Source organism: Neolamprologus multifasciatus, unplaced genomic scaffold (genome assembly GCF_963576455.1).
Source record: "Neolamprologus multifasciatus unplaced genomic scaffold, fNeoMul1.2 chr13_unloc_1, whole genome shotgun sequence".
Taxonomy (NCBI): Eukaryota; Metazoa; Chordata; class Actinopteri; order Cichliformes; family Cichlidae; genus Neolamprologus; species Neolamprologus multifasciatus.
The window spans coordinates 412327-418831 of NW_028181974.1; the positions used below are offsets into that span (position 1 = coordinate 412327).

The following is a 6505-nucleotide window of genomic DNA, read 5'->3' on the forward strand; positions in this document are numbered from 1 at the left end:
TGAGTTATTATATAGCTGAATAATTATATCTTTCAATTCATAACTAATAATGTTTTATTTTAAATTTGTGTCTTTTAGCTTCTTCTGCTTATTATTGTTATCCATCCATTTTCTTCTGCTTATCAAGGACTGGTTTACCCGGGCAGCAGCCTAAGCAGAGAAGCCCACATCTCCCTCTCCCCAGCCACCTCCTCCACTTCTTCTGGGATAACACCAAGACATCCTCAGGCCAGCTGAGAGATATAGCCTCTCCAGAGTGTCCTAGGTCTGCCCTGGGCCTCTTTCTCCTTTTCTCATCAGCCTCTCTTCAACGTGTAGGAATAGCAGCTCTACTCTGAGCCCCTTTTGAGTAACTGAACTCCTCAGCCTGTCTTTAAGGGAGAGGCAACACCCTTAGAGAAAGCTCGTGTTTTTCATCTGTCAGTCCTCTGCTCACCTGTCCCCAAACTCGTAAACAAGAGAAGATTAAAGTCCTCCGCTTGATGCTGCAAGTCATTGTTTTTTATTGTCTTTTTCTTAATATATTCAGATAATTCTAAAAATATACGTACAACAGTTTGTTTATGCAGTCAGCATTTGTATATATACAGCAGTATTCTCAAACAAGCAACAGTGAACGCACCTGTGTGAGGCAAATTCCACAATCACAGTTCAATCAGTCCCCCCACCCTGACACTTTTTTCCACTTTAAGTGAGGAAATGGAATTAAATCTGACACATCTTTATCTTTTTTGGACATATCAACATATCTTTTTAAGGTTAAGAGAATATGGTCATCAGATTGGAGAAGCTGAACAATCAGAGCTGTGATAATGATATTTAAGGATATTTAAGGTGTGTTGACTGGTTCATAACGTCAGCTCATGTGAGAAAACATCCCATGCTAAAAGTTGCTGCTAGCTGCTGGTTGATGGTGAATTTATTGTGTGTTTCCACAGTCTGTACAGATGAAGAGTAGCAGAGCTGGAGATGAGGCAGGAGGAAAAGTTGACTCAATTCAATTACAGTTTATTTATATAGCGTTAATCACAACAACAGTCACCTCAAGACACTTTATACTGCAAGGTGGAGGCCCTATTGTAATACAGAGAAAACTAAATGATCAAAACAAGCCCTTTTGAGCGAGCACTTGGTGACTGTGGGAAGGAAAAACACCATTTTAACTGGAAGAAACTTCCAGTAGAAGCAGGTATAGGGAGGGGCAGCCTCTGAGGACTGGTTGGGGTTGAGGGGAGGGAGAAAGGACAAAGGACACGCTGTGGAAGAGAGCCACTCTATGAGCTGTTCATTCAGTTTGTGGTTTAGCTTGACTCCATGACGTTTCTGAACTAATGCTTTGCTCAATTAATGTTGCAATGAATTATGGGTGGATTTTACTGATATTCTATCTTTATGTTGTCACCAAACAGATCTACAGATTTAGGATTAGCTACAGGCTCCTCTACCCCTGCTAGCCCTTCTGTCCTGCCCAGGATGGCGCCCCTGGTGCCCCCTCATAAGGTCCAGCAGTCCTACTGTCCATCCAACAGCTCCTTCTCCCCTCTTACAGCCCCTATGGGAGCTCCATCTGTGGTGGCTACAGGCCTTACAGCTACAGCTACGGTTGCAGCTACAGCCTGGGAGGATACAGACACACACCTCACCTTGAGGACGTCCCCCCAGCAGGTTTGTGCAGCAGGCTGAAGAGATGGAACAGCAAGCACTCACATATTCATATGAGTACATTTAGTTGTTTTGAGAGGTGTACTCAACACAGGACAGTGGCTGCAGGTGCTAATTGTTTTGAGTTAAAAGTAATTAAGGCTGCTGTTGCAAAGTTTGATAATAGAATCTGAAGCTGGTAATGTTCAGGGCTGCAGTACACGTGTAAAGATGAGTCTGCTTGTATGACATCATATGTGCCTTTGTGTAACTCAGTGGCAAATAAATTGGGTACCATAGCTCCATATGCCATTAGTTACTTTACAAGTGTAAGGAAAAGCAGAAGGACTTGTTTTTGGTTAAGACCAGTTAAAATAATGAATGTCTTTCATTTAGTTTCCTTGCTTGGTTTAGACACTAACTGGACGAGCGAGGAGGACGACCACGTGGTGGCCAGAGGAGAATATGACTTTACAGCTGCTTCTCAGGAGGAGCTTTCTATGCAAGCTGGAGAGATGCTCAACCTCGCTCCTAAAGGTGATGAGCTTTTTACTGGCTGCGGGACATTTGATTCTGAGTGCTTTGACCCAAAACCTTCTGTTTTTGTTTTCCTTATCTTAGAAATAACAGATGAGGGCTCTTCTTTTGTGTGAGCGTGCCCCATGTTTACAACTATCTCCCTCGTGTTTTTGAGCTACAGCCCCGTGTGCGTGGCTGGCTCCTGGCCAGCGTGGATGGTGAGACCACCGGCTCGTCCCAGCAAACTACGTTAAGATCCTCAGCAAGAGAAGAGACCGCCGGGCCACAGATGTGGAGAGGCTCGCTCAGGCCCAGCAGGCGAACACGCAGGCACCCCAAACAACCTCAGCTGCACAAATCTGTGTCTCTCCTGCAGCCCATAAACGTACAGCATCTACCCGCATCATGTACAGTACATGAATGACCCGTCTCGTCAGATTCATTAGGCTCAGCTGTGTCCCCCTCCTGTGTTTCCTCGTTTCCCTCTGTGTGTATTTATAGTAGTGATGGCCAAACAAAGCTTTCTGAAGCTTGTGTTGAAAAATGATTCATTACTGGAAGCTTTTTAACACAGTCCTCTGTGGTGACATCTGGTGGTCAAAAATATGAAGAGCAGCTTGAATCTACAAAAAAACTGAACTGCTTCATTATGATTGCCCACTCTGCAGAGTGGAATTCACAATTCACAATTGGACGTCACTGATCACGTGACTGTGGCCAAACGAATCGAGCATCGACAGAGTGCTTCTGAAGCGGTGTGTTGGTGTTTTTGACACACGCGCTGGAGCGTCAGCTTCAAGCGGGCCATCACTAATTTATAGCATTCGTCCTCTTGTGTGCGTTACTGGTCCGTCTGTGTTCCTCCATGCTGTTTTTCCTGCTTGTCATCCTTCGTGTTTTAACTCCATTCCCTCGTGTCCAGGTTTCTTATTTGGTTCTCAGCTTTCCCAGTTTAGGTTTTCCTAGTTTTGTTTCTCGCCTCCCTCGCCTTTGTTTGTATGTCACTCTCCATAAATAAAGCTCACTCACATCAGCAGTGCCTGCATCTTGGGTCCTCCATTCATATCTCAACATGCAAACCCTGACATTTATTGTGTAGTTACATACTGCTAGGAAGTGCTGACAAAATATGAAATTATGATGCTATTTCTGTAGAGGCACAGTACCAACACAGAACAGCGGGGACACAGAACCAAAACCTACGAAGTAACAAAGACACATCAAGAAATCAAAGTTTAATAAAACAAAACAGAAAACACTGAGCCAGCGACCCAGGACCGTGACATTCAGTTTCTCAAGGAGGAATCAAAGCAAAATTTTTTTTCTTTTTATGAATAAGAGATTTCCTCGGGTGTCCGCAGACGTGGGAGAAGATACCGTCGCAGACATTAGACAATCTCAATAAACATGTAGGATGAACATCAAAATGTGGTCCAATCAATTTTCTTTTAGATAATATATGTTGTTGTTGTTTTGTGTGTGTTTGTTATCAATGTTGTGAAAAAAGTTAAGCTTAGTAAGCCATCAAGCACTGATTACTCGTAGAAGAGCACCAATAGGAGACAGAACTAATTAGAAGGTGTTATTATTCCGTCTGTACATCGAATAGAAGGCACTAACCACAAGGTGATCTTCAATGCATCTCTGTGTGAATGTGAACGGGGCGAGAAGACCCCCACTAACTGCATGTCTTTAGACTGTGGGAGGAAGCTGGAGAGAACATGCAGACTCCACACAAAGACCCCGGCCTGATGGGGTTAGGGTCCTGAGTTTGATAAACTGAACGCAGGACAGAGGAAGGGATGGGTGATGTTCATGTGTGCCCAGGTGTATGATGTGGCTCTTTGCGGGGACACAGTAAAAAATGTGGCTGTTTGTCTGTGACTGGTTGGCTGCCCCAGCCCTGGCCCTTCATGTATTTCAGTAATGTCTTTTTCTCCCGTCTCCTCCTCTCGTTTACATGTTTTGCCCTTGTGACCCATTCCTTCTGTCACGTGTGTTTTCCCCCCAGCCATCATGTTCTGTTTGTGCTTAGTTATGTCCATGTCTCATCTCTAGTCCTCTTTTCCCTCTGTATGTATTTACAGTGTACGTGTTCCTCGTCGGTTCGTCATGCTAAGTCTGCGTGTTTTATTCCATCATGTGTCATGTATCACTCCAAATCTCACTGACTGTAACTAATAATAACTGTTTGCTGAGTGTTATGTCTAAAAGGTATTGCACAATCGCCTCTAGTAGAGGATCAGGTTTGTTTTCCACTGATAATGGATTTTAACATGACTGACCAATGATTGTGGAGCACGTCCATGTAGGATCTTATAAATACAACGAGCAAACTTAAATGTTTTAAAATGTTCAAAACTTAATATATTATATTTCTGAAGTATGACGGAAGGAAAAAGTTTCATATTTTCAAAAAATCCAATTTCATATGATCAAATTTCTCTCAAAAAGTTCATATTTATTCCTCCTATGTCATGTGTGAGTACTGTACTGTAAATGTCATATATATCAGATGATACCGATAACCTAATGCTAATAACTATGCAGAGGTCTCTAGGCCTCGACTTTTATGGAGCATGTGAAGTTTGGGGCAGAGTGGACAAAGAAAAGTTTCTCAGCAGGTTCAACAGGTTGCTACAACACAGGCCGATGAAGTATTGCACTCACTCATCCAAACTGGCAAACATGTAACATACACCCTAAGACTGATCCTGCTTTTTACTCCTTTGCTATGATTTAATTTGATATTATGTAGCCATGGAGACAGTTTGCATAGATTAGAATGTTAGATTCCTGTGATGTCATCAATGCCCGATGTTTTGTTTTAATGTCTTGTGATAGTTCTAAGTGCAGACAAAGTCAGAGTTCAAGTGAGTTTAGTCCAATTTTGATCCAGTTTCTGACATGTGGTCAAAATCTTGGCCGACCTTTACCACACCACGTGCTGTGGCTGTGCGAAAATATCTAGGTGAGTAAAGTCCTTTACCTGTTAAATTCAATTTGTTTTGTCTCTCTGTAGAGGACTTTGAAGAAAAATACAAAGAGCAGGATAAGCTGGGTGAAGGAGGCTTTGGGACTGTCTTCTTTGGAAAACGCAGAGAAGACAATTTCCCAGTATGGCTTCTTATGTGTGCACTTTACAATTCTTCTAGTTCCTCCTGTTCTCTTTTTCTAAAACACATTTTCTCTGCAATGCAGGTGGTGATTAAGCATGTTGCTCAGTTTTTAGTCAGCTACCTACCAGTGGTAAGAAATATTTGTCTTTTTCTGTTGTTTTCCCCCAACGTGTACCTCAAACAGCCTAATGTTTGAACACTGTCCTTGATGTTCTGTTTCTCAAGCTTCTTAATGGTAAAATGACCGAGATTCCCAAGGAGGTGGCATTGCTAATAAAAGTGGGGGCAGGACCAGAGGCTACGAGCAGCAATGTGACGCCTGCTTAAAACGACTGGTATGACTTGGAAGACGAACTCATTATGGTCTTTGAAAGGCCAAAAAAACATAGACTTGGAAGCCTACCTGGCAAACAGAAGAACCTTTGTGCACGAGAGGGAGGTTAAGGTCAGCGAGTGGCAAGATAACATATATGGCAAACTTTAATGGATAATGTAAATCTGATTATTTGAACGTATTTTTCATTTGTCTGTCTGGTCATAATGAGACAGCTGGTACATGCAGCCGCTGAAATGCAATCCAAGGGTGTCTACCATCGAGACATTAAGCCAGACAACATTGTGTTTGACACATCGCCTGATCATCCAGCATTTCTATGTGTCAAATTCATTGATTTTGGTATTGGAGTCCCTTTTAGACCAGAAGCAGTCACACGAAGAAATGGTAGGTCATCAGCCTCACTGTTTAAATGTCCTTGCCTGCCCACACGCTTAGAGTCCACATGACTTCCTTACCATGAATAATTACTCTCTGGATTTTAGGGACCAAATCAGCCGCTGTAAACTGGCAGGACTTTAATGCCACCACAGCAGATTGCGTCACAGTTTTGCAGCTGGGTGCGGTGATGGATTGGCTGGTACGTCACATCATCCCTGATGACAACAACACATCTGAGATGCACACTGACATTTCAGAAGCTGAATGTTAATTTTTTAACCTGTCGCAAAAACTTGAAGAAATCCCCCAAAGAAACCAAATTCCAAGAAATCCAAACATGGTAATGTTTGCACACACTTGTGATTATGTGTAGAGATCCACCCTACCAGCCAACCTCAGGACTCTATGCATGCACACATTAATGCACATACATCGGCACACATTCTGGCATTGATATTTGATGTCAAATAACAATACAGGACTCGTCTTTCTTCTGTGATGTCAAATATCA

At 42.8% G+C, this 6505-nt stretch overlaps 1 long non-coding RNA gene across 1 annotated transcript; it reads left to right on the forward strand.

Moving 5' to 3' along the window:
* The first annotated feature begins 5373 nt into the window (after positions 1 to 5373).
* LOC146490452 (uncharacterized) lies at positions 5374 to 6244 on the forward strand. Its single transcript, XR_014872739.1, has 3 exons — positions 5374 to 5409; positions 5505 to 6000; positions 6099 to 6244. It is a non-coding gene; the product is annotated as an uncharacterized LOC146490452 (long non-coding RNA).
* The last annotated feature ends 261 nt before the right edge of the window (positions 6245 to 6505 follow it).